The 27,408-nt window shown below is 43.2% G+C and overlaps 1 protein-coding gene across 5 annotated transcripts in view; it reads left to right on the top strand.

Moving 5' to 3' along the window:
* Window positions 1-27,408, top strand: part of WIPF1 (WAS/WASL interacting protein family member 1) — a 125,561-nt gene that overhangs the window by 64,296 nt on the left and 33,857 nt on the right. Inside the window, exon 1 of one of the 5 annotated variants that reach the window (XM_043577087.1) lies at window positions 7,626-7,726. The exons of 3 other annotated variants lie outside the window; for them this stretch is intronic. The gene's annotated coding sequence lies outside the window, so the exon portion shown is untranslated. Of the gene's footprint in view, window positions 1-7,625; window positions 7,727-18,976; window positions 19,178-27,408 lie in introns of those variants that run through there. One more of the 5 variants, XM_043577085.1, reaches the window with a different exon arrangement.

Raw genomic sequence — 27,408 nt, 5'->3', positions numbered from 1 at the left:
TCCCCCGTTTGAATGATTCTCAAAGTTGAGGCTAAAATAATGTCCTCAGATGACCCTTTGCGACTGTCTCTTTCTGAGAATTCCATGGAACTCTTTTTTGAGTGGATTTCTACTTAATCTTTGGTACTTTCAGATGATACCTTTTGGAAAATGCAAGTTTGAGTAAAACCACTCTTAACTTTCCTTTTATTATACTTTAAATATTTTTATTAATGAACGACCTGTGAATGTCAATACACAAACATATACAGTGCTTTTACTAATATGTTTTATAAATATTATTCCCTTTTCCATAGATTCATAAGTTTCTTTTATCATGAAGATAATAATAGTTTATAGTATCTCAAGGGTAAATCCTAAACCTTTAAGTACTTTACTTTTGTATTTATGTTAAGGAAAATAGAATGAGAGATTTAAAATATATAATCTTGGGGCGCCTGGGTGGCACAGTCGGTTAAGCGTCCGACTTCAGCCAGGTCACACGATCTCGCGGTCCGTGAGTTCGAGCCCCGCGTCAGGCTCTGGGCTGATGGCTCGGAGCCTGGAGCCTGTTTCCGATTCTGTGTCTCCCTCTCTCTCTGCCCCTCCCCCATTCATGCTCTGTCTCTCTCTGTCCCAAAAATAAATAAAAACGTTGAAAAAAAAATTTTTTTTAATAAAAAATAAAATAAAAAAATAAAAATAAAATATATAATCTTATTGGGGCGCCTGGGTGGCTCAGTCAGTTAGGTGTCTGACTTCAGCTCAGGTCATAATCTCACCATTCATGAGTTTGAGCCCCGCATCAGGCTCTGTGCTGACAGTTCGGAGCCTGGAGCCTGCTTTGGATTCTATGTGTCCCTCTCTCTCTCTCTCTCTGCCCCTCCCATGCTTATACTCCGTGTCTCTCGCTGTGTCTCAAAATTAAGTAAACATTTAAACAATTAAAATATATAACTTTGTTAAGTTCATAGTGATTTTTAATATTCCCAGACTTACGCATTACAAAATTGATTTCACTTTTATTAAATTCTGAACTTATATTTTTAAGAGTGCTTTTGTGGGGAGTAGCAGGGGTGGGAGGAGTTACATTTAAGGAAAATAATCACTGAGGTGACCTAGTCCTTTCATGGACTTTATTTTTGTAAAAACCCAAAATTCTAGCAGCGCAGTAATGTGTACCGGTTACTTTCCTGAGTAACGTTGTGTACGATACAGTCATATTATAATTTAAATCTTTTTTAAAATTTGCATTTTAAGTAAAAAAAAAAATTGCAAGATTGTATTTTTATTTTTAATTTTTTTAACGTTTATTTATTTTTGAGAGAGACAGAGACAGAATGAGAGTGGGTTAGGGACAGAGAGAGAGGGAGACACAGAATCTGAAGCAGGTTCCAGGCTCTGAGCTGTCAGCACAGAACCCGAAGCAGGGCTCGAACTTACAAACTGAACTGTGAGATCCTGAGCCAAAGTCGGACACTCAACCAACTGAGCCACCCAGGCACTCCAATGTTTATTTATTTTTGAGAGAGAGAGAGAAAGAGAGAGAAAGCACGAGCAGGGGAGGGTCAGAGAGAGAGGGAGACACAGAATCTGAAACAGGCTCCAGGCTCTGAGCTGTCAGCACAGAGCCCAACATGGGGCTCGAACTCACGAAGCATGAGGTCATGACCTGAGCCAAAGTCAGACGCACAACCAACTGAGCCACCCAGGAGCCCCTCAAGATTTTATTAAGTAACCACTATACCCAAATTGGGGCTCAAACACACAACCCCAAGATCAAGAGGCGCGTGCTCCACCGACCGAGCCAGCCAGGTACCCCTTCAAGTCGGCATTTTTGAAACTGAGGATATACACGTCACCGACAGTAATCTTTAACGACTCCAGAGTAGAACGTGTATTGCTCTTGTTCTCCATTGCTTAACCTTTTGTGTGTTGCTTATGCCTGTAAAGATTTTGAGATACTTCATCTTTTTGTATCTCTCAGCATTATTTAGAAGCTCATCTATATTTTCAAGATATGAGGGGGGAACAAAGCCAAAGAAGGAACCCTTATCTCTGCGGTGTGCAGTTAGAGGTTGAAGGGAATTCAGCGGACACTGCTAGGGAAGAATGCTAAACATGTGCCTCCACAGAGGATTTTGTACAAGGCAGGAAGAAGTTTCAGAGGAGTAGAAAGGTGTGTGTACAGAAGCCACTGTACTTTGGAAAATGAACTTTCACACTGGCCATCTTCATATTGGTTCTCCGTGAGCTCCCTGCCGACGAGAGCTGGATACTCAGAGTGTTTTCGGTGTGGTGTTCAGTTTTGCTGAAGCTTCAGTTGACTCTTGGCACGGCTGTCTTTTGCGTCACAGTGTCATCCTCATCTTGTGGTGACCGAACTTGGGCATAATGATAGGTATCGTGGTTTTGTTTCCTCACTTGCTCAGAGAAAAATCAGACCTTGCTTCAAAGCCTGTTTTCTTTCAGTTCACTATGCACCCCCTCCGAAAACATTCTCAGACCATTGCTGTTCTCTCTGTTTGCTCCTTAACCGCGAGAATAAAGCAGCCTGGAAAATCAGCGCTGTTTTCTATTCCCCAGGTGGGTGAGACCACCCCAAAGGGCTTTGGGGCATCTTCTTAGTGCCCTAGAAGAGAAGTCCTGTTCTCTGCCTTGGAGGGTTTTGAGACAAGTGGCTTCCTATCCTCCTCCTGGGAGGGATGGCGACAAGCCTACTGATGGGCAGTGAGCCCATCCGGGTGAATGAAGACAAAGCAGTGAGCACAAAATCTATTTACTAATCCCTATTTCTCTTTAAATTTTAGGAGAAACAGTATTTTTAGGAAGTTGCTGGGGCATTTTTTTTTTCTGAATTTGTGTTCCTTGAATCTAGCGATGTTTGGAAATGCACAAAAATGCGGCAGCACTGGTGAATGAGAATGGGACCGTCACAAATCAGGTGGATCAACACCAGCTTTTTGAAATGGTCCTGAGGGGATTTGAAACCTAGCTGTAGAATGATATAAAACAGAGTTACTGGAATTACTAGTACCCAACTTTTCTCAACTGTCAAATAGGGTAAATTCTTCATTCTCACATTGCATTGAATTATCCCTCTGTGAACAGAAAGAGCCACTTTTCCTGCTCTGTTTCCTCCTTTATGAAGCAGCACTAACCATGGAGACACTTAGCTCACTTAGTCATGATAGCTGACACTGTTGAGTGTTTAGTATGCTCCAGGCACTTTACCCCACAGTGGCTGCCTTTCTCACTTAGATGCATCAAACACCTTCTGAGTGGAACTGTAGGAAGTTGGCAAGGAGAGGGAGAGGGTACTTTAGGAAATGGGCAAGAGCCTTTGACTTGGGAAGACCCAGTGGAAAGGAGGCCAGAGGATGGCATGCCAGCCCAGGTCCTCGGGTGAATCATGAGGTACCGAACTGTGGTTACTTTGAATGATCTATGCTCAGAAGTGGTTTTGGTCACCAAGTTTTTAATCATTAAAGAAAAAAAAATTCTGAATTAGATTTCTAAGTGTTTATTTATTTTGAGAAAGAGAGAGAGAATGCAAGCAAGCAGGGGAGGGGCAGAGAGAGAGGGAGGGAGAGAATCGCAAGCAGGCTCCACACCATCAGTGCAGAGCCTGATGCGGGGCCCAAGCCCATGAACCGAGAGACCATGACCTGAGCTGAAACCGAGAGTCAGACGCTTAACCGACTGAGCCACCCAGGCGTCCCTCTAAACTAGATTTGACTTCTTCCGAAATATTTGTTTAATGGCTGGTGAAGACAGTGAAGATAAAGGAAGCTTTGGAGACTCATTGGGTCAGCCCACATCGCTCCTTAGTTCCTGGGAACTTTTGTCTTGTGAAGATGGAATGAGGTGACTCAGGGTCATCATGACTGTTTTCTGTACTCGGACTTTAGAGCTTCGCACACGGATGCATGTGTGTAACAATAAGCAAGCATTCCTACTTCTGCCTTTGAGGTAGATGTGTCACAGTGAGATGGGCCCAGACTTCCGGCACCCTCCTCCCGACTTAAGATGGAGACATTTCTGGAAATGGTGAAAATTCTCACAGGCCACACAAAATCAGCCACTGTCGCCATCTCAGAAAATTCTTACGAAGGCGTATATCTGTCGGCAATAGAGGCCGTCCTTAATTTATGAAATTTGCTTTATTGGTGTACAGAAAGGGTCACTGTTTACCCATCCAGTCCTTCAAAGGTTAGGACATTTTATTTTGTCTATGGAAAGTCGTGGAACTTTTAAGTAATCTTTAGGTTCAAAAATGGAAGAAATAAGGAAAAGAATAAAACCTTGTGATTAAAAAATCCGGATAACAGACAATTAATGGAAGAATATTTGCTAATAATGGAGAAGACAAGAAATATATGAAACACTGCCAGCCTCACTAATAAAAGAAATGAAAATCAAAACTGTCCATATGTATAATTTTCATCTATCAAATTGGTAAATATTTTTAAAAGTGCTAATAATAGAACATATTGAAAAGAAATGAAGGCACCCAGGGGGGTGCCTGGGTGGCTCAGTGGGTTAAGCATCTGACTTCAGCTCAGTCATGATCTCATGGTTTGTGGGTTTGAGCCCCACTTTGGGCTCTGGGCTGACAGCTCAGAGCCTGGAGCCTGTTTCGGATTCTGGGTCTCCCTGTCTCTCTGGCCCTTCCCCGCTTGTGCTCGCTCTCTCTCTCTCTCTCTCTCTCTCTCAAAAATAAAATAAAAACATAAAAAAAATTTTTTTTAAAAGAAATGGAGTAGGTACTAATGGGGTAAGAAATGCTACCGCTGTGAGAAAACAGTTTAACAATATGTATCAGGATCATTAAAAGAGAAAACTTTGTATCTTCCATTCCAGTAATTGTACTGTAACACATGTATCCTGAGAAAATAATCTGAAATGACTACAAATATTTAGTCTGTTAACCTGGTAGGATTTGTAACAGCGAAATTGGATGCAATTTAAATGTTTAACAATGAAAATTAGCTACGTAGGTAATAGACCACACATAAAATGAAATATTCAACTATTAAAATTGCATTAGGAGAATATTTAATAATATGAGCAAGTGTGAAAAAAGGATATAAAACTACATATATACAGTAGGATCCCATTTTATTATTTTTTTTATTTGAGAGAGAGAGAGAATGTGAGTGGGAGAGAGGAGCTGAGGGGGAGAGAGAGAGAGAGAGAGAGAGAGAGAGAGAGAGAGAGAGAGAATCTCAAATAGGCTCATGCTCAGTATGGAGCCCAATCTGGAGCTCAATCCCATGAGCCTGAGATCATGACCTGAGCTGAAATCAAGGGTCAGATATTCGACCGATTGAGCCACTGAGGCACCCCAGTATGATCCCATTTTAGACACACACACACACACACACACACACACACACACAGGAAAAAAGACTGGAAGCAAATTCCAAAATGTTAACTGGTTTCTTTGAGTACTATGGGTCATTTAAAAATTTATTTATATTTTCTAAACATTTCCATGTATGAATTTTTAATAAGGAAAAAGATATATTAAGTGAAGGAAGAAAACTAAAAAAGGTAAGAGAAACTTAAGGAAATTACCCCCCAGACAGTGTGATTCTGCCATAGGATCTCACTACAGCCCTATATATTCTTTTTCTTTTTTTTTTAATTTGAGAGAAAGAATGATGGGGGGGGGGGAGGAGGAGAGAGAGACAGAGAGAGAGTCAGTCTCAAGCAGGCTCCACTCTAGGCTCAATCCCACAACCCTGAGATCATGACCCGACATCAATCAACTGAGCCACGCAGGTGCCTCTGTATTCTTTTGTCTCGACAAAACGCCCACTAATTCAACATCATTTGGGTGAACAGCTCCTCTTTCTTTCAAAACAACATGTTTCTTCCTTCCATGTTGGTGAGATCATCTTATCGTGGGGAAGGGACAGAAGCCACTCAGGGTCCTGAGTGGGGAAATTGCAGGGCAGCCTAGCGGCAGGGGGTAGAGGCTGAGGCCAGCGTGCACCAGAGTAATGAAGCCCTCACCCCTCCATCATCTCTGAGGCCGTTCCTTTGAAGGCTTGGAAATGAAGTCTGGTTAGTCACGCTATGAATTAAGTAGACGTTTGTGGGCTGGCCTGGCAGGATGCCCTCAAGTATGATTGTATGGAAATGGTTCTCAAACCAAAATGCCTACCCCCACCTAAGGACTTCAGAGCACTGTGCACTTAAATTGGAGTGGGCCCGAATTAGGCCTCCTTCAGGAGGTCAGCCTCGTGAGGCTACTCCGTGTAAGGTGAGCCGGGCAGAAATGAACACCTGGGCTGCACGATTCAGGGGATAAATTCGTTTTCCTTCCACCGTGTCATCAGCTCAGATACGAATGTGAACTCCACGTGCGTGGAGAGCGTTGTCTGTTTGATCGCTCTCGTGTCACCGGCAGCCCTTGTCACGTGATGGGTAGAAGGTCTCTGTTGGATGACTGCTGTGCATCGGAGCCCTAGCGATGGCCCTGCTCACTAGGGAGCCACGCAGGCAGGGACACACACGTAGTGTAAGCAGATAAAAGGATCGTAGAAAATATTTTTTATTTCTAGAAAGCAAGTCCCTGTTTCGTGTCTCTCTTTTTGGCTGAGAAGACCGGCTGAGATGTTGCGTGTGGGGCCAGGTCAAGGGTAAGAAAGGCGGTGATGGCACAGGGTCAAGTTGGAGAAGCTAATCTGAAGGAAGACAGCCCCGGGGCTGGAGAGGGGCCGCGCTCAGCCTGGCAGGGGCTGTTAGCAGAAGTGGAGGTTATGCTAGCACGCTGTTCTTGACCTTAGCCACAGTCCCCAGGCAGCTACTTATTTGCCTTGCCTAAAACACAACTGCCTCCTAGGAGCCAAGAGTAACAAGCAGCCTGGGCTCGGGGGGGTTTGGCTGTTTGTTTGTTTTGTTTTATTTTTTATTTTTTTAATGGTGGTCGGGATGAGGCAGGGAGAGGCCATGGAGGTATTTTTTTTCTTTTTTAACTCTGCCCATTTATCTTCCTGAGGGTGTCCTACAAAAATATAAACCACACATAGTTCTTATACCTCAAATCTTTGTGGTTTGTTATTCCCAAACTAGTCATTACTTATTTATCTTGTTTTTTCTTTCACTGAAAAATAATTGACGTGCAATCTTGTAACCGTTTCAGGTGCACTAGTCGATATTTCAATGTAGTTGTGGAGTTGCTTTTTACATAAACCGCCAACTGATCAATCATACTGTCAGAATGGTCCTGAAGCAGAATAAAATGGTCCAAGGCTGAGTTAAGCAGTTCCATGAGCCAGGGGAAGGAGTCATGTGGTCAGCACTGAGCAAAGGGAACGAAACAAAACAAAAGCAAAACGTGTGCACGCACACACCCCTTGCGATCATGCCCTTTCCTGATCCTATGGCCCCTGCACCCATATTTGGAGTTGAGAGAACTACGTGCATGCACTTGGTCCCATAGGAATCACTTTCCATTGTCTTTCCCATGTCCTGGTAGGGTAGCCATCCCACCAGAGACAACCTGGACGTGTTTTCCCGACAGTCTGTTTTCCCAGGCATTTGGAGAATCCAGAGCAGCCAAATGGGAGGCAGAAAGTTCTTGGAGTAGCAGAATCTGGGGTCACTGAAGTAGAATAAATTCTGTTCCAGCCAAGCCACTGAGAGAAGCAGAGTCAGCTAAGAAACAGGAGAAGGAAGCACCGTGCGTCTGTGACCTGTTTGGAAATAAGTGCACAATTCCCTCCCTGGACTGTAGGTGAGCGGCTGTGGTCCCCGTGGCTCCTTTCTCTCCCTCCTGGGCTAGATGAGCAGAACCATCAAACTGCATCCCTGACCATAAGCCCAGGAACAGTGGCCCTCAGCCTTGTCTGACTCTGCACCGACTCCACTATTTTCCAGTGCCAACTTCACAACCTTCAGTGAAACTGCATCAGTGAAATAATCTGACCTGACAGATAATTTCCTCCAAAATCTATATTATCTTTACCTGCAATTAAAACGAGACCTAGGGGCGCCTGGGTGGCTTAGTCAGTGAAGCGTCTGACTCTCAACTGCAGCTCAGTTGTCATCTCACGGTTTGTGAGTTCAGGCCCCCGAGCGGGGCTTCATGCTGGTGCCGCAGTCAGTTTGGGATTCTCTCTCTGCCCCTCCCCCACTCGTTCTCTTCTCTCTCTCTCTCTCTCTCTCTCTCTCTCTCTCTCTCTCCTTTCTCTTTCAAAATACATAAACTTTATTTATAAAGGAGAGAGAAATAAAAGGAACATAATTTATTATTAAATAACTTCAATTTGTAAGGGATCGGATACAACTCATTAGCAAACAAAATGAAGTAATTGGCTGGGTGTTTACATCTCCACCTGTAACCACCGTCAGTGGGCAACTGCACCTTCACACTAACTTGGATAAGGGTTAGAGAATTACGTACCTCCAGGGGCAATGCCTTTGGGCACGTGATCTGCCAAGAGGGGTGAAGACCTGTTAGTAAAACTGAGCAAAACCTAGTATTTCATTTATAGGACGGTTGCATTACTGGAACATTCAGGGGCTAATACAACAGTGCCATAATTACTTTGAGTTTATATTTAACATGGAGCCAAGGTCTGGGATCAGATCACTAGAAACACTTTCTTTCCTACATCAGTCTCTAAGAGGACCTTTGAAAATTGTATGGGACAATTCTTCACTGAGTGGGACAGTCGGGGACACTGCAAATTGTCTAGCGTCTCCGGTCCCCAGGTGTGAAGTCCCCAAAGGCCCCCACTATTTTGACACCCACAAATGCCTCCATTTCCTGACCACATGCAGAGTGGTTGGGCGTGCCTTTTCCAGGTAACAGCTGCACCAGCCAGGCCTGGCTTCTGTGCAGTCAGGGGTCCCAGGGGAAGTCTTGGGTCATGGAGCCCTTCCTGCAGTGTTCAGATGGGTGACGTCAGGCCCAAAGGTGCAGAGTTACATAGGCTCTTGTTTCCCGAGTACAGGCTCTCCTGTCCCCGTGGTTTCTGTCCTTCAGCTACAGACACTGGGTAACCATCTAGAGAAGTCTGAATGAAGAACAATATGGCTATTGTCCCACCCCAGAAATAATCATAAAGGCCCCAGCCTAGGCTTTATGCTTAATGATTAGCAACCAAAAGGAACCCAGGGCTATCCATATGGCAGTAGATTCTCCCTATTGTGTATACAAGTGGATACACAGCAGGATGTGAAAATGGGGCTTTCCACTAGTTTTCCCCTTGGGTTGTAAGAAACTTCTCTCTATATTTCACATGGGTTTTCCCCTTGGGGGCCACTTGTATTGGATGTTGGTGACCAACTGGGAAATTTTTGCATCTTAATTAAATTACCTAAGACGAGAGAGTGCTTTCAAAGGAAACGTGAATGGTCTTTCCACACATAAAAAGCATTTGTCCGTCAAAGACATAAAATCAGTGATGTTCCAACTTCAGCATTTGTTGTTGTTATTTGCTGAGTATAAAACTGTCAAACTGGGGGGCGCCTGGGTGACTCAGTTGGTTGGGTGTCCAACTTTGGCCTAGGTCTTGATCTCGCCGTTCCCAGTTCAAGCCCCGCATTCGGGCTCTGTGCTGATGGCTTAGAGCCTGGAGCCTGTTTCAGATTCTGTGTCTCCCTCTCTCTCTCTGCCGTTCCCTCCCCCCGCCCCAAATAAACATTAAAAAAAATTAAAAAATAAAAACGTCAAACTGTCAGTGTAGAGAAACAGGGCCTTCCGTTTTGTCCTCAGAACCTAATGTACTGGACAGCTGGTCCTTGGGGATAAAATACTGATTGGTTGAGTATGAATATATGAAACCATTATGGGAATGTTCTTTCTGGATGGTGCTGGGTCTCTTTCTTCCATTCTGGATGTGGTTCTCCTTTTCTTCTTACCAAGGGAGTCACCTCGCCATTTTTTCACTTAAGTAAGAGGCTCTGTCATATCCCTGACACTGGCAAATAGCCCTGCTTGAGAAAGAGCTGTTACATGTGTTGGCAGGTCCCCACGTTGTCTTTGTAAATGTCTGTCCTGTGTCACCACATGACAGGAGAAGCAAGAGCCTTCCCAGGACCTTTGGGAGGAACAAATCCAGCACAAACCTACCCCACCCTGGTGCTTCCCGACCTACACCCAAACCTGTGGCAGCCTAACCCCAACCTTAGGTTCAATGAGGGATGAAACTAAACTTGGACTTGGACACTTTTATTTAATTTTTTAATGTTTTTATCTATTTATTAAAATGTATTTTTAATATGTATTTATTTTTGAGAGAGAGAGTGCACGTGAGCGGGGAAGGGGCAGAGAGAGAGGGAGACACAGAATCCGAAGCAGGCTCCAGGGTCTGACCTGTCAGCACAGAGTCCGACGTGGGGCTTGAACTCATGAACCCTGAGATCATGACCTGAGCCGAACACTTAACCGACTGAGCCACCCAGGCGCCCCTAATTTTTTTTTAATGTTTTAAAATTTATTTTTGAGACAGAACACTCGAGCAGGGGAGGGACAGAGAAAGCAGAGGCTGGGGTGGGCGGGCGGGGGGCAGACAGAGAATCCAAAGCAGGCTCCACACTGGCAGCAGCAAGTCCAATGCGGGGCTCATGATCTGAGCAGAAGTCTGATGGTCAACTGACTGAGCCACCCAGGTGCCCCTGGAGTTGGACGCTTTTAAAATCCATTTACAACTATTTTTCAAGCCCCGGTGATATGCCAGATAGTGATCTAAAGCAGCTGGGGGGACAGCAGTGAACAAGGCAAACACTATGCTCCATGGGCTCCTTCTCTAGTTGGAAAAGCAGACCATGCACAGGCAACACAGAATGTGAACAGGTGAGGGGAGCAAGCCACAAAACCAGGAGAAAATGGTCCTAAATGCCCTAGGACAAGGGATGGGGGATGGGGTGGAGCAGTGGTCCAGGAAGCGGATCAGTGGGCGAGTGTCAGGTCCCCGTGGGCCTTGCTAGTCACTTCAGGGACTCTAGATTTTACCTGGTGAACAGTGGAAAGCCACGGAGGCTTTTGAGTCTGCGGATCTTTTCTGAGCCCCCACTTTGAAGGTATCATATGCAGTATATCTTGGCTGAGGATTCAAGTCCTGTGCTAGGATTGTCAGCGCTAAGAGTCTAGGAAGGAGAAGCCAACTGGGGTCTTTAATTCTTCTGGCCACAAGCCCGAGAAGTTTTAAGAGATGGCTCCAAGCAGGACAAACTCTTGTTAGCCCTGAATCTAGAGTCCGGGGCTGTGTCTGGGCAGCCCCGAGACTTCCCCAGGACTGATTTTGATTATGTGTGAAAGTGTCATCAGTGTATCCTACCGAGGAAAAGGAGGAGTAAAACGGGGCTCCTTCCCACCAGGGTGCACCATCTAGAGCTGTGTTGTCAAGTATGGTAGTGGCTCTTGAGCATCTGAAATGTTGCCAGTGTAAAATATATATTTTTGAAGACTTAGTCAAAGAAAAGAATGCAAAATGCCTAGTTAATACTTTTTATTATGAGGACATGTTATAATGATATTTTTGAAATAGTGTGTTAAGTAAAATATTATTTTTTTAATGTTTATTTTCTGAGAGAGAGAGACAGAGAGAGAGAGAGAGAGAGAGAGAGAGAGAGAGACCGAGCACAAGAGGGGGAAGGGCAGAAAGAGAGGGAGACACAGAACCCAAAGCAGGTTCCAGACTCTGAGCTGTCATCAGAGCCCGACGTGGGGCTCAAACTCAGGAGCGGCGAGATCATCACCTGAGCCCAAGTCGGACACTCAACCTACTGAGCCACCCAGGCACCCCTAAAGATATTATTATAATTTCCCATTTTAAACTCTTTATAACGTAGTTGGTAGAAAATATAGAACTGCCTGTATGGCTCCAATATGGTGTGATACCCAGCGTACAATGGCGGCGGGGAGAACAGTAGAGGAATCTTGTGGTTAAATTCCCATTTGGGCAAGGAGAGAATGAGACATCGGTCGCCAGTCTCTAGCATATTTTATAACCCACCAAGCAAGTTCTCCCCATGCTGACAGTGGGATGAGAACTTTGGCCAGCCAGTGGCTTACCCTGCTTCTGCTCTCTGCGAGGATCTTCCGTTTCTGCCATCTTCCAGAGCCATCTCGAAGAGCAGGCCTCCCCCTATTCCTCAACCCACCTATTGTCATCAGGAATCTAGGGATTGCCTTAGGGTTTGAGCAATCATAATATGTTTTTTGTTTTTAAGTTTATTTATTTATTTTGAGAGAGAGAGAAAGTGAGAGCAGGGGAGGGGCGGAGAGAGGGAGAATCTCAAGCAGGCTCCTCCCTGCTCAAACTCATGAAACTGTGAGATCATGACCTGCGCTGAAATCAAGAGTTGGTTGCTCAGCTGACTGAGCCACCCAGGCACCCCAATCATAATCTGTTTTTAACTAGTTTTGGACTTTATCCTCTAGTGTAGTGCCCTTAAAAATTTGGTAGGTGTCTCCAATCCCTGAACTCCATGTAACCAAAACTCAAGATTGTGTTGAGTCATAGTCTTTGTTTTCGTTTTTGTTTTTAGTATTTGTTTACTTATTTATTTTGAGAGAGAGAAAATGCTCACATGTGCATACACAAGCTAGGGAAGGGCACAGAGAGGGAGAGAGAGAATCCCCAGCAGGCTCAGCACGGAGCCCAACCCAGGGCTCGATTTCACAACTAGGAGATCATGACCTGAGCTGGAATCAAGAGTGGGACACTTAACTAACTAAGCCACCCAGGGGCCACATGTCATAGTCTTTAAATGTGGGACCAAGTCTGGGCACTTCTGTCTCCCACCAAATGAACCATCCTCCACTCTCCAACTTTGTGGCCTCAATCTTAGTCTCTGATTAGGTACAATTTGAAACAATGTCCTGAGCTGGTAGAACCATTCATAATTTACTCCTCGCTCTTGAAATGGATCCCAGTGTATCACAAAGAAAGTAACTGGCCATATGTTCAGATGAGAGGACCTAACAGAATGTCTTTGGAGGGACACTGGGGTATCGGGCTTCTGTGTTCCAGGTGTATTTCTTGATAGGGTTCTTACCTTTCGACCCTACTTTATCCAATGTTAGCATAGCATAGAAATTTTGATTTTTCCAAACCACAAGGTTCCAGATTATTTGACCCTCAACCATCTTCGTTACAGATCACAGGCAAAAAAAAGGCCTCTAACAGAGAGTTGTATTTTTTGCCTCTCTGTGCCTTCAGTAAGCTTCAGCCTAAATTATCTCTCTTCTGTGGTTCTTACTGAAGACTGCAAGAAACAGCCCACACATGCCAACATTCTACATGTTTCCTCCAGATCCTCTAGGGGTGCACCATCAGTAGGCTCATGGACGTATTAGGCCAAGGATTCAACAGGTGGCAGTGGTGGTGTTTGCCATCACATAACAAGGACGCCAACTAGCCCAGGAGAGCCTGCACTAGCCTGCACCTGACCTTAAATCGGTACCCGCGCATTTTAGGGTTAGCCACATGCAATACTCGCTTCTAGTACCGATTTCCACATCCCAGGAGTGTTTGTATTGCCAGTGATAGAAAACCTGACTGTCCTATCTCAAACAAAATAGAGAATTTGTTTGTTAGTACAAAATAAAAGCCCAGAAACAGGGCTAACCTGTGGTACAGATGTATTCAACCAACAGGATCAGTAGCTGATTTTCCCCCACCCCCAGTTCCCCACTCGTTGGTTTCACTTTCAGACCTCATGTCGTCAAAGGATGAGTGTGGCTGTTCCAGCCCCCGTATCCTCACAGATCCAACTCCAGCCCGTCCAGCCGAAATGGCCTCGCCTCAGACCACAAGCTCCCTTGGTTTTAATGAGTTCACTGGCCGTCACTAAAAAAGCATGTGGGGCCAAATGAATGCAAGGCTCTGATTAGCTGACCCTGAATCACATGCTCTTCCTGTCTCTGCAGTGGGAGCACACGCCTCAGACCCACAGCTCTGAGAGTGAGGGAGAGAGGGGTCTCCAAACAAAAATTGAAGGGCATCAGTATAAGAAGGATGAATGAATGCCAAGCTGCCAAAACGTATGGAAATATATTGCAAATTTGTCCCCAGTAAGATTACACTAATTTATATTGATAGGGTGTCGAACGGTACAAAACTTGCTTTTAATTTCCCTGTGTTTCTGAGATTATTTTTAAATGATCAGACCTCTGGGGTGCCTGAGTGGCTCAGGTGGTTAAGCGTCCAATTCTTGATTTTGGCTCAGGCCATGATCTCACGGCTCATGGGTTTGAGCCCCGCATCAGGCTCTGCGCTGGCAGCATGGAGCCTGCTTGGGATTCTCTCTCCCTCTTTCTCTGCCCCTCCCCATTCACACACACTCTCTTTTTCAAAATAAATAAATAAACTTAAAAAAAAATAAATTCGATCAAACCTGTGTAACTGTACTCATTATTTTGGGGGAAGAGGGAAGTTTCTTTGTTTCTGCTGTTTTAAATAATGTAATTCTCATATTTTAACATTTTGAAAGTAGATTTCCTCACACAATAAATGCGCACATTTAACCTGGCATGGTTTCTCATTCCCCCTAAGAAGCTATAAGGGAGGGCATGTTGCTATTGAGGAAGGTGTTTGAGAATTGAGGAACCAGTATTCTAAAACATCTTTCTACTATCAGGGCAAAAACTATACTATAACAGGTAGTCATGGAAACACAACTTGGGAAACCAGAATTATAAGCAAACAAGGCTTCTCATATTTTATACATGTTGCTGTTCTCCTGATTCATTCTGTGTTGATTTGGGGTTGCCACGGGAGGGTCGTGGGCTGTGGTCCTTTACTGCTTTTCCCAGACTGGTAAAAACTGTGCTGTTGTTTTATAATCTTCTGTCTGTTTGTGGTGGTGTTTTTGTTTTTTGTTTTTTTTCCTGTACATTAATATGGAGGATTCTTTACCTGATTGGTTCAAGAGCTTATTGATTTTGTTTTACTCTACCGTTAAGCTCAGTTGGTCTGTGTTTTGAATGGGGATGAAATACACATTTAAAATTCTCAGGGCGCCCGGGTGGCTGGGTTGGTTCAGTGTCCCACTTCGGCTCACGTCATGATCTCGTGGTTTGTGAGTTCGAGCCCTGCATGGGGCTGTGTGCTGACAGCACGCAGATTGTCTCGTCTCTCTGCCCCTCCCCTGCTCACGCTCTATCTCTTTCTCTCTCAAATATAAAACAAAACATTAAAAAAAATTTTTTTTAATTCTCTTTGAAGTCCAGAACTATGATTGTCTTTCTTTGCTGTGGATTTTTAATCCATTTACCTTTGGCCTTTGATTATAATAATGGCCCCGACAGCAACACAAATCATACCCTCCCTCACCTTCTTCCCTCCACACCACAGCCTTCTCCCTACACCTTTTCTTTCTTCTGTCTCCTTATGCTTATAGAAAGGAAGTAAGTGAAATCCTCCTTTACAACCTAAAATGAAGCTTACGGCGGTAATGACACTGGACTGCAGAGCAGGAGACCGGGCTTGTGGCTCCTGCTCTGCTGCTGCCAGCCGTGTGATATGAGCAGGTCGCTTAGCCTCCCTGGACCCCCATTTCCTCATCTGTAAGTGACAGTGAGAACTTCGATCTCTGCAGTCTCATGCAGTCTTAAATTTCCTTCTTTCAAGAAGTTGATACCCATCTGAGACCGCTCACTGAGGAGGAAGGGCAGGAAGCACCTTCACATCCCAGACTTGTGTGTCACCATTGCAGTGTGGCCTTCAAGTCTCCTGTAGCCCTCGATGCAGCTGGAACTCTCCCCAGTCCACCACACAACCTCTCCCTGATCTTTTCTGGCCTCATTTCCTTTATCTTATTTCTTCCTCTCCCTTTTTTTTTTTTCAATATATGAAATTTATTGTCAAATTGGTTTCCATACAACACCCAGTGCTCTCCCCAACAGGTACCCTCCTCAATACCCATCACCCACCCTCCTCTCCCTCCCACCCCCCATCAACCCTCAGTTTGTTCTCATTTTTTAAGAGTCTCTTATGCTTTGGCTCTCTCCCACTCTAACCTCTTTTCTTTTTTTTTTCTTCCTCTCCCTTTCTGATCGGATTGTTTACTTTTGACTTTTTAAGCCCATTTTTCTCTCCCTACTGCCCAATTACATAAGCTACCTGCACTGCATCCACTGGTGGGCTAACAGGCTTCCCTGAAGATCTGTGGCATCCTTCCTCTGGAAAAGTTCCCGTTACATGTCTTTTTTTTTTTTTTTTTTTTTGAGACAGAGAGAAAGAGACAGCGCATGAGCACATGCGTGGGCATGCCTGTGTGCACAAGCAGGGGAGGGGCAGAGGGAGAAAGAAAAAGAATCGCAAGCAGGCTCCACGCCCAACGTGGAGACCAACACAGGGCTCAGTCCTACTATCCTGGGATCATGACCTGAGCCGAAGTCAAAAGCTGGACACTCAACCGACTGAGCCACCCCAGAAAGTTCCCTTTTAACTTGAACTTTCCCAAGAAGAGGGTGCAAGTCTCCTCTTGGCATTTCTCACTCACTATTTGAGAGGAAACAATCTGAAGCTCTTAAGGGAATGTTATATTATGGAAGAATTTTTAGGAGATATTGATTTTTTTTTTCACTCAACACATTTACTGAGCACCTACCAAGTGTCAGAGGCTGTTATAGATGCTGAGGTGACCATAGGAAAGAAGGTCCCCGTCCTCATGGAGTTTGAATTCTAGTGGGGACGCACAAGTACATAAACCATTAAGTAAAAGAATGTCAAGTGGGGACATGTGCTGTGCATAAAAGAAAATAGGCACAGAGATGGGGCATGAGGAGGAGGATTTTTGCTGACAACTGAAGAATGAAAAGGAACCAGGAGATGAGTGTAGGAGAGGGGAGAGGAGGGCTTACAAGTGTAAGGCCCCAAGATGCAAATGAGCTTAATGTGTTTAAGGAACAGAAAGAACTGGAAGGTAAATTAGCAAGAAGGGCTGTCACTTGAGAGGAGGTCAGAGGGCCAGGGCAGGGCCAGATATTGTGGGGTTTTATGGGCCCAGGGAAAGATTCTGGACTTTCTAGGTGAAATGGGAAACCACTGCAGGATTTTAAGCAGGGGAGGAACATTATCTGATTTATGTCCTAGGGTACCTAATAGATACCTCATAAATGTGTCCAAAGTTGACTGTATTTATAAGTTTTCATTAAAGATGAAAACAGACCCGAAATCTAGACAACTACTCCCTTGTGCGTCTTGGGGGCTGAAGCCTTCTAAGTGATTCTCCCTAACAATTGAACCATCCCTGACGGATGGGAATGGACGGGACTGCCTGTGTACTGAGCGGGTGTGGGTGTATTTATGTGCGTGTGTGTATTTGCGATGCCTTACTTAGAGACCTTCAAAATAATTCTGAAAATACAGAGAGAAATCATCACAATCCCCATGTTCCCTTTTTAGACCTAGTTAGACTATACTTGGACTTCCCCAAGGTTCACTCAAGCATTTCCTTGGTAGCTGACCAAGTTTTCTATTTTCCTGAGGTTAGTGGAGAGGGAAGGAGATGCCAGCAGCAGGCCTCCACCTCTGTCTGGTGCCCCATACCTGCATGTATTTATTCCCATACTGCATGTCCCCTGGACTCTAGATCCTATATTAGGCAAGACCGATGCACTCCTGCCTTTAGATGACTCCAGGCAAAGTGGAGGACTCTCCATTACTAATCCTTGAGTGCTCTACTTCCAGGAATTTTGCCACGGCCCAGCGTCATAAAACTCTACTCATACAGCTAGATTCATATCACAAAGAATTTAGAGTCTGAAAGAGCCTTAGACATCAACTATCCCAGTACTCCTCAGTAGGAGCACTGTCAGTATCTTGGGTAAGACCATCCAAAGCATCATAGGAAATTCCACATCCTGGGCTCTACCCAAGAATCCCACAGGGCTCCCCATTCCAACCCACTGCTTCTCACCCCCGACTAAAAATGAATCCACACATTTCCACCCGCCTCCCGAATTGAGAACCACTGGTCTACCCAGTCCTGTCATTTTACAGGGAAGGGAATATTAGGCAACTTGTGGTCTTTTCATGCCTTTTCCTTCTGAACCCAGCAGAATCAGGATCCAAAGTTCTCATTTTACAATGAAGTTAGTTTCTGAAATATGCCTCTGTTTTTCATTCTTTCTACAGATTCTATGTTTTTGTTTTCAAAGTTTTTTTTCTCAGAGTTACATGCTATGTGTTGCAAATATAAGTCTGAACCTTTCAGATGGATCAAGCAAGAATTATGAGCATTTTCAGGTTATTTATACATAACTCAAGATTTTGGCATAGTATTTTCTACATGTAGCCCGTTGCCTATCCACTTCTTAGAGACCTTTAGTAACGAGAAATCTGCCTTTCCTTGTTCTGCACTCATTATCTCTGCTTTCGTCAAGCATCTTCTGGGAGAGTTATTGTTATCCCATTAAGTATGAAGGACAGAAACAAAACATTTTTGAACACAAAGCTCTGGATCTTCATAGGACTTGAGCTGAGTATCATTTATCCTGTCTTGGGCACCAGAATCACATTTTAGAACTCATTTGCCTTCATACACCTGACCAGCTCTCTTCACCTGCATCTCTGACTTTCTCTTTACACACTTGAACGCTCTGTAGATGAGGAAGAATCACTTACCCTAATCATTGGTGTAGCTGAGAGCTTCAAGTGCTTGGGTGACTCTTTTCCTTAATACTAAATGGTAGAGTCAATGAGAGTAATACCGAATGATATAGTCCTTGAGAGTAATACTTTCAAGCGGCATTTTCCTGAAGGAATCTCAGGCTCTGTGAACAATTATAATTGTGCAGGTGTCCAGAATAACATTGGCCTGCCAACTGGATGGACACCCTGATCTCTTGTGACTGTACCAAACAGATTTGTTATACCTTGTGGAAAGAGAAACATTTAATTTTTTAATTTAGGGTTGTTGTTTTTTTTCCTTGCTTGCTTCATAAGTAAAACCAATCTAGTTTCTTTTTCTGAAGCAAAGGAGGAAGGAACAAACAACAAATTAATCAGACAGGAAGCGAATAACCACAGAAAGACGTCTGCCTCTGACTCAGTATGTCACATTTAACAAGAGGCCAGAACTTGTCCAAAATGGCTGTTTAAAAACGACCCCACACTTGCGTTAGAAGATGATGCCTTTTTCAGGGACCGTTTTCTCTCTGGGCTCACATCTTGCTTGTCTGTCTACCTGTGTCCCCGATCATGCCTTCCTACAGTATCCTCTAACGGTAAGAAAAATTATATTCAAACTAAATGTATTTCCTTTATCAGCTAGAGGGAATAACTAAATGGCTTTTAGTGGGCCGTAGTATGTTGGGATAGTTTGATTTCTCAGTAGGAGACCATGTAATCGATTCCTGTTGCACAGAATGCTAGTTTCAACACTATTGTGACTGTGGGCAATTTGTAACTTGTGTTTTGTGCCAAAAAATAAGCGAGATTTTCAGTAGAATTTTTCCTGACCCCTGGACAAGTTTGAATCTACAAGAATTTTTTTTTTCCATTTAAAATAAGGGTTGATGTCTGTAAGTATATCCTTTCGGTGCATGGTACAGTTGTCCACACGCTGCTTTTGAGTGATCGTTTTGGCAAGCAGCAGTTAGGTGCTTTTAACGTAAAGGGAGTCATTGGAAACTTCAAAGGAAAGTACCATGGAACTAAGCTGTTGCCATTCTGTTGCTACAGATATGTCACTTAAGTTCAAATCCCAAATTAAACCATTTCAAAGAGGAGTATTTTAGGAAAAAGACAGTCTGTCTTTAGAACCTTTCTATTTAACACCCTAAATACTGCTAACCAAATTTTGTAGCATTCATTATAACTATTTACAGTTAATATGATTAACACTTTGTCATAAAATACTGTAATTTAACATTTTCAAGCAATGTACCTAGAGACCTATAGAACAGGATTAAGGAAACTTTGTATAAAAAAAAAACATTTTCCCCCCTGTGGGGCACATATGAAAAAGTGACCTGACATACTCCTTTTTCCCCATGGAGAAATATAAAATAAAGCTTGAAAATATTAAGAGGGCCCATACAACTTTAGTTGGACAATAAGGACAAGTTCTTTTAAATAATTTAATGGTATAAGTAGTGTGTGCAGTAGAAAATGGAGAAGTGGTAAAATGGAGAAAAGGTTCAGGAAGATTGTGATTAAGAAAAGTAGAACAGGGGGCGCCTGGGTGGCTCAGTCGGCTGAGCGTCCAGCTTCGGCTCAGGTCATGATCTCACCATTTGTGAGTTCGAGCCCCGCGTCGGGCTCTGTGCTGACAGCTCAGAGCCTGGAGCCTGCTTCAGATTCTGTGTCCCCCTCTCTCTCCACCCCACTCCTGCTTGTGCTCTGTTTCTCTCTGTCTTTCAAAAATAAATAAACATAAAGAAAAAATTAAAAAGGAAAAAAGAAAAGTAGAACAGCTTGGTATACAGAAAGATAGATAAGTGAGAAGGCAAGAGAAAGAAGAAGACAGGATAGTGAGAGAGGGAGGTGAGAGGCTGGAAAGGCTAGTCAGTCAGTGTGGAAGCCACGTCCTTCCAATTCATTTGGACTGTGGGTCTTAAGTGTTACCCATTAACTTCATAAAGTTATGCTGCTTCTGATCTGGCACGTCATCTAGTCAAAACCCTTCCTTTTGTAGTCTAAAGAGGTTTAAATGATTTCTCTAGAATCCCAATCAGGCTTTTTGCTGTTCTTTGAGAAGTTCATACATGAGTTCATTGTTCACAGCTCTTTAATTACTCTAATATTTAAACTTTTAAGGATCATACAGACACCGGATAAAGTGCAGTGTTCCGAGAACTGTCCGTGATAAAAAGGATTCCCTGGGGTCCAGCAGCAATCTCACCCTGCTCATTGATGAAATCAGATTCTAGATCTGGCCCATAGTCTGGAAGTTGTCCAACCTATGCTAAAATTTAAGAGGAAGTGAGCTCCCTAATTTCTGGAGCTTTCAAGTTTTATGCCCTTTGGAAGTCTGCTTAACATTTCATGAACATGTCACTTTACTTTCTAAGTTTCTGGCTGTTTAAATTGTGAAACATTTCACTTTTGTTTAATTCAATTGCTATACATTTATGTCTTGTTGAAAAGAGCATTTCTCTTGAACTATCATAAATACCTCTGTCTGTATTTTGCAACCCTCACTCCTAAAAATTAAAACTGAAAAAAATACTAGAATAAGGAATGCCTTAATTAGTACGCCTTTTCTGAGAAATTTAAAATGCACTCTATACACATCTCCCTTCACCATTCATTTGTAATATGGAGGTTTGCATGGATATGGACATGTGGGCTAAGGTTTCAATCGACTCCTGGTTTCTTTCTTATGGTTAAATAGAGGGGGGAGACAATAGCATTTATTGAGCACTTGCTACATGTTAGGCTCTTTTCCTTCTTTTATTTTTAAAAAAATAGTGAATATTTTTACGCATTTGCCTTATTTCACTCTTGAATAAAATGGATTTAGTCTAAACTGGATTTAGACTATGCAATTTGCCCAAGGCCACCTAACAACTAAATGTGAAGTTTTCTAGAATTCCAAGAGCTTCTTTCATAAATGCAGTGTAGAGGCCACTAGGTGCCCTCTTGCAGTCCTAAGACTGAGATTACAAATGCTTTGTTTTAAATGTCACAGCAACAGGGGCACCTGGGTAGCTCAGTCGGTTGAGTGTCTGACTCCTGATATTGACTCAAGTCATGACCTCCCAGTTCGTGGGTTCGAGCCTCACATCGGGCTCATGGGTCATGTGTTCCAGCCCCACATAGCTTCAGATATCTGTCTCCCTCTCTCTGCCCCTCTCCCACTCACGCATGCTCGCTTCTCTGTCTCTGTCTCTGTCTCTCTCTCAAAAATAAACAAACATTTTTAAAAAGGTTTAAAGGGGACGCCTGGGTGGCTTAGTCGGTTAAGCGTCCGGCTCTTGGTTTTGACTCAGGTCATGATCTCACTTTGCACTGACAGTGCAGAGCCTGCTTGGGATTCTCTCTTCCTCTCTCTCTGCCCCTCCCCCACTGGTGCTCTCTGTCTCTTAAATAAATAAGCTTAAAAAAAAAAAAGTAAAATAAAGTGAATAACCATAAGGAAGACATTTTCCTTCCTAGGTCTTTTGGCCTTTTTAGAAGTAAATTTGGTGATACTTTTGCTTGTATTGTAAGACTACATTTCAGTGATAACATGAATAAAATATATTGAGTGTGTTGACATATATGCTGGGGGTAAGGGCACATGGGTAGATCTTAATCCTCCAGTGAAACTAAATATGCTGGAAGATTTAGGAAAAGTCTGGCTTTAAAATTTGATCCCCTTAAAGAGAAAACTTAGAAGAGACGGGAAGTAGTGGGAAGAAACTCGATACCTTTTAGTTATGTGGATAAGGCAGAGAAAGGCTTCCTTTCCCTTTCCCACAGCTAAACCATGACAGGTGGAACGTTCAACTTATCTTCATTTTCTCACTTTTAAAAGGGCTTGGATGTCTATAAATTTGCATTCATTTTTAAATGAAGCATGTATGACAGTGGATTTAAAAAATTACTTGACTTCATAGCAACCTTTATTTCCCTACCAGTTACTCTTACAGTGAAACTGTGCATTTGTGTGCTACTGATCACAATGACATCGTAGATGTTTCAAAACGTCTTCTCTGAAAAATGCCTTTCCCACTCCCCCCTCCAAAATTAACTGTTTATCTAAAAGAACTCTAAAGGAAGTTTTTCTGAACTAGCCAAGGACGCTCTAAATACAGCAAGACACAAACCCTTACCATTGAGAAGACAACCCATATGCAGAATTCACTTATCGTCTTAAATGATGATCAAGAAAAGAGCAAGTACATTTTGAGAAATGACGGGTTCCGTGTACAGACAGCGTGTGGACCAGCTGGGATTGCGAATAACAGAGACCACTAACTAGATGCTGCTGCTGCTTTGCTTAAAGCTCGTTTCTTGTCTCTACCTTTTGCTTCCTCTTGAGTTGAGCAGTCTTTTGTTTTTCCTCTTTGTGTTAATTGCCTCATTGCCTACAGCCCTCTGAGCCTGGGCCTGCTGGAGGGTGAGGGTGGGGTGGGGCAACAGAGATGTTGCGCTGTGACTCGTATCAGAAAATAGAAACTACAGGCAACTGCAGCTGTGAAAAGATTGTGCTGAAGAAACAGGATGGCTGTGGTTTGCTGTGAGCATCAATTTTCCTGTTGAGCATTTTTACAGGAAGTTGAAGAACAAAGCCAACTTCATCTTAATTAGTTCTAATGGTCTTCAGATCTTAAGCACATCCAACTAAGTTTGCATCATGCAAGAGTCTCTAAAGAATAGAATCCATAATAATTATGATAGGCATCCCCACACTATGGGCTTTTTAAAATTCAGGATTTTAAAAATTTTTTTTTTTTTCAACGTTTATTTATTTTTGGGACAGAGAGAGACAGAGCATGAACGGGGGAGGGGCAGAGAGAGAGAGGGAGACACAGAATCGGAAACAGGCTCCAGGCTCTGAGCCATCAGCCCAGAGCCTGACGCGGGGCTCGAACTCCCGGACCGCGAGATCGTGACCTGGCTGAAGTCGGAAGCTTAACCGACTGCGCCACCCAGGCGCCCCAAAATTCAGGATTTTAGTAGCAATTTGAGTTGGCTAAATGACTTTATTTCTACAGTGTAACTTGGAGTGGATTCATTGCCTTTATAATGAATGCTTCTACAATAACTTTTTATGGTTGTAATAACTCAATATGAATTTAAGAGCCTTTTCTTATTAAAACACTGTTGAGTTATATATATTATAACTTAATATTTATTGGTCAAACAAATGTGCATGTGTGTATATAGAGACAGAGGGGGGAGGGGGCATATGTGTGTGTTCGTAAGCTGGACGGACCTACATGAAAATGTTTAGAATATCTGTAAATTATCTGCCTTATTATTAACCCCAACGCTTTTTCACCTATAATTTAATGATTATTATTTTTTAATTTTATTTATTTATTTTGAGAGAGAGAAATACAGAGCATGTGAGCCGGGGAGGGGCAGAGAGAGGGAGAGAAATTCCCAAGGAGGCTCTGCACTGTCAGCGCAGAGCCCGACGCAGGGCTCGGACTCAGGAAGTATGAGATCATGACCTGAGCCGAAACCAAGAGTTGGACACTCAACCGACTGAGCCACCCAAGCTCCCCACCTAAAATTTAGTTTTTATCGAACGCTTCTTTCAGTGGTTAAATACAACTGTCATGTTTTATTTTCATCTTTGTGTTGTCACTCTTGAAACTAAAACAGCCGGTTGGGTTTATTTGGGAAAAATTGCAGTTGGGCACATGCAAGCTATGGCAAAATCATAGGCAAACCGTGAGATCAAAGGAGAGGAAGGTTACTTTACAGAGAAAAAGGAGGAAGTTGGAAGGGGCTGCTTTGATCGAAAGCCCGCTGGAGGAAAGTCGCAGTTCAGGTGGTGGCAGTTTTTCATTGGCTGGGCAAGAAAATCTTCCTTCTGCCTGCTGGGGTAGTAAAGCAGGCTTCTTCCTATTGAAAAATGCTTCTTCCTGTTGGGGTCTGCAATTGAGGACATGTCAGTAGGGTCTGAGAGCTCCCTTTTCTGGCCTCCTGATTCCCTTTTATTTTTTTATTTTGTTGGTTTATTTATTTATTTATTAGTTTTTTTAAAGTAGGCTCCACACCCAGGGCAGAGCCCAACATGGGACTTGAACTCACGACCCTGAGATTAAGACCTGAGCTGAGATGGAGTCAGACACTTAACTGACTGAGCCACCCAGGTGTCCCTGACTCCGTTTTAAATGAGGTTTCCATTATTTGATTCCACATTTCCCCCCTTTTGATCAAGATCTTTCCTTAAAAGTATCGCTGATCAAGAGTTGCCTCGTCCATATCCCTCACTGCCAGGAAGGAGCTTTCCTGGGTGTTGTGTCCCATATCAGAAGGGAAGTGCATAGCAGTTGGACACCATTTAAATCCACATTTGAGTAACAAGGAAGGTTAAGAGGGAGAACTCACAGGCATTTCCTGTCTCTTGTCAAGGTTGTACACATCGGAGACCATCTTGCAACACTGGGTTAGCATCACCTTCTTGCATATCGTTACTACAAAGTTTTCACAGGCATCAGGTACGAAACTTAAAAATAATTATACAAAACACAAAAACGTGACAATTCCAAATTGTATGATTCTGCACGCTGACCCTGGGCCTGAAGGTAGCCAACTGAACAAATCAAAGGAACGTGGAGAATTAGACAAAGCTCATGGTAGCCAATGTGCTTGTTTCCTAATTTTGTGCAACTGGGTTTCTACTTGCCCAGAGGAGTTCATCCATGTGCGGTAGGTGGTGTTTGCTATCACACAAATGCCTCCTTGCTCAGCAGGTAGGTAATCGAAAGCTATGTGATTATCCAAAACTACCTTAGCCAGCAATTTACGTGATCATTGTTGGGCTGCCCCTGCTTTGACTATGGAACCTGGCAGCTCTCCTGACTTTAGGGAGAGATGTCTCATCAAGCATTCATTAGCACTTACTCAACCAAAGGGTGAAGACTGTCTCTATGGAGACAAATCCAAGTCATACATGCCTCTTAGAAGTTCTCATTTTTAAAAAAAATTGTTTTGAAGTTTATTTATTTATTTTGAGAGAGAGACAGAAGAGAGTGAATAGGGGAGGGGACAGAGAGAGAGGGGGAGAGAGAATCCCCAGCAGGCTCCACACTGTCAGCATCAAGCCCCATGCAGGGCTTGAACTCACAAACCGTGAGATCTTGACCTAAGCCAAAACCAAGAGTCGGATGCTTAACCAACTGAGCCACCCAGGTGCCCCTAGAAGTTCTCATTTAATAAGCCATGAAGGTTTAGGAAGGTGGACCATTGGGAAGCTGCTCTTTTGTTATGAGGAGAAAAGAGAGTGGTGAATACAGCCAGGACTGCACATAGGGCTCCCTCATAAGGATTAGCATTTATGAACTCATTCGTCAGTGTGCAGGCATTAGCAACCAAGACTCAAATACCATGTTATCACGTACTGAAAGTCTTCCTAAACATATGGGTATGACAGCCAGCTTACAAATGGTCTGACTTACACTGGCTGTCCGCAGTGTCTTTCTCATATGTGTGTGTGTGTGTGTGTGTGTGTGTAGATATATATATATGTATATTTAATATATATATCTTATATATATATCTTATATATATAGTATATTTATATATATATAGTATATATATATTATATATATATAGTAAAACCTTGGTTTGGAGGCATAATTAGTTCTGGAAACATGCTTGCAATCCAAAGCACTTGTATATCAAAGCAAATTTCCCCATAAGAAATTATGGAAACTCAGATAATTCATTTCACAATCCAAAAATATTCATATAAAAATGATTACAGTACTGTAATATAATACAAAATAATAAAGAGAATATAAAATATAAATAAAAATAAACAAATTAACCTGCACTTAACTTTGAAAACTTTCCTGGCTGGTGTGAGGGAGTCCAGAGGAGGGTTATTGTGTAGGACGATTTTCACTTTCACTAACAGAATCACTGCTATCTGTTGGCTCAATGGAATCTTTTTCTGCGTGGGGGCCATTGTAGATGCTCCCTCAGATGTTAACTACAGTATAGTATTAACAAACTCTTGTCACATACTGTATTTAATGTAACTGGCAATAAGACAGCAGAGGAAAGGGTGTGTGTCTACAGGCAGCCTGACCTAGAATGAAGCAAAGCATTCCTAAGCTTATCTTGTATGGAAAAGCAACGGACTGTCCATAGGTGCTCTGAAGTGACAAAAAATACACTAGTGCCATTTGTGGGCACCTTCCAGCGTTCTGAAAAATCACTGATTTCTGCCAAACACCGTGGCCTGAGACCAAGTGTCTGAGCATGGGAGACTGCCACCCACAATCCCACAATGAGAGAAAGAGAGAGAGAGAGAGAGAAAAGAACCATTGGCTCAGTTGTGATCATGTGACATTCAGCATCACGTACTACTTGTATTGCAAGACATCACTCGTTTGTCAAGTTAAAATTTCTTAGAAATGTTTGCTTGTCTTGCAGAACACTCACAGAATAAGTTACTCACAATCGAAGGTTTTACTGTACATATATATACGAGAGAGCTCATTTCTCCAACCAAAGATTGGGTTAGATTGAGGCAGGGAGAAATGGTGTATGGATATAATAATCTAACCTTATGAAAGGGACCTGAGGAACAGTTTAGGCATGCAGTGGCATTTGGGATTCCAGCAAAATTGCTTACAGGATAAGCTAAGGAGTCACGTTGTCCTGACAGACAGAAGGTTCTGGTGACAAATGCAACAACCAGAGGAGTTTCCCCCTTTTGTAATGGATTGGGAAATGTAGATAAGAGCATTATCTGTCCAAGGGAGAAAGGGAGAAGATAGAGTAAGAAGCAACAATGAATAAAGGACCTACAGGCCTGCTCCAGCCATCTTGAGAAAGCTGTCAT

This window comes from Prionailurus bengalensis, chromosome C1, assembly GCF_016509475.1.
Source record: "Prionailurus bengalensis isolate Pbe53 chromosome C1, Fcat_Pben_1.1_paternal_pri, whole genome shotgun sequence".
Classification (NCBI taxonomy): domain Eukaryota; kingdom Metazoa; phylum Chordata; class Mammalia; order Carnivora; family Felidae; genus Prionailurus; species Prionailurus bengalensis.
Note: the sequence above shows the minus strand (reverse complement) of the source record. Positions and strands in the feature narration are given on the sequence as shown.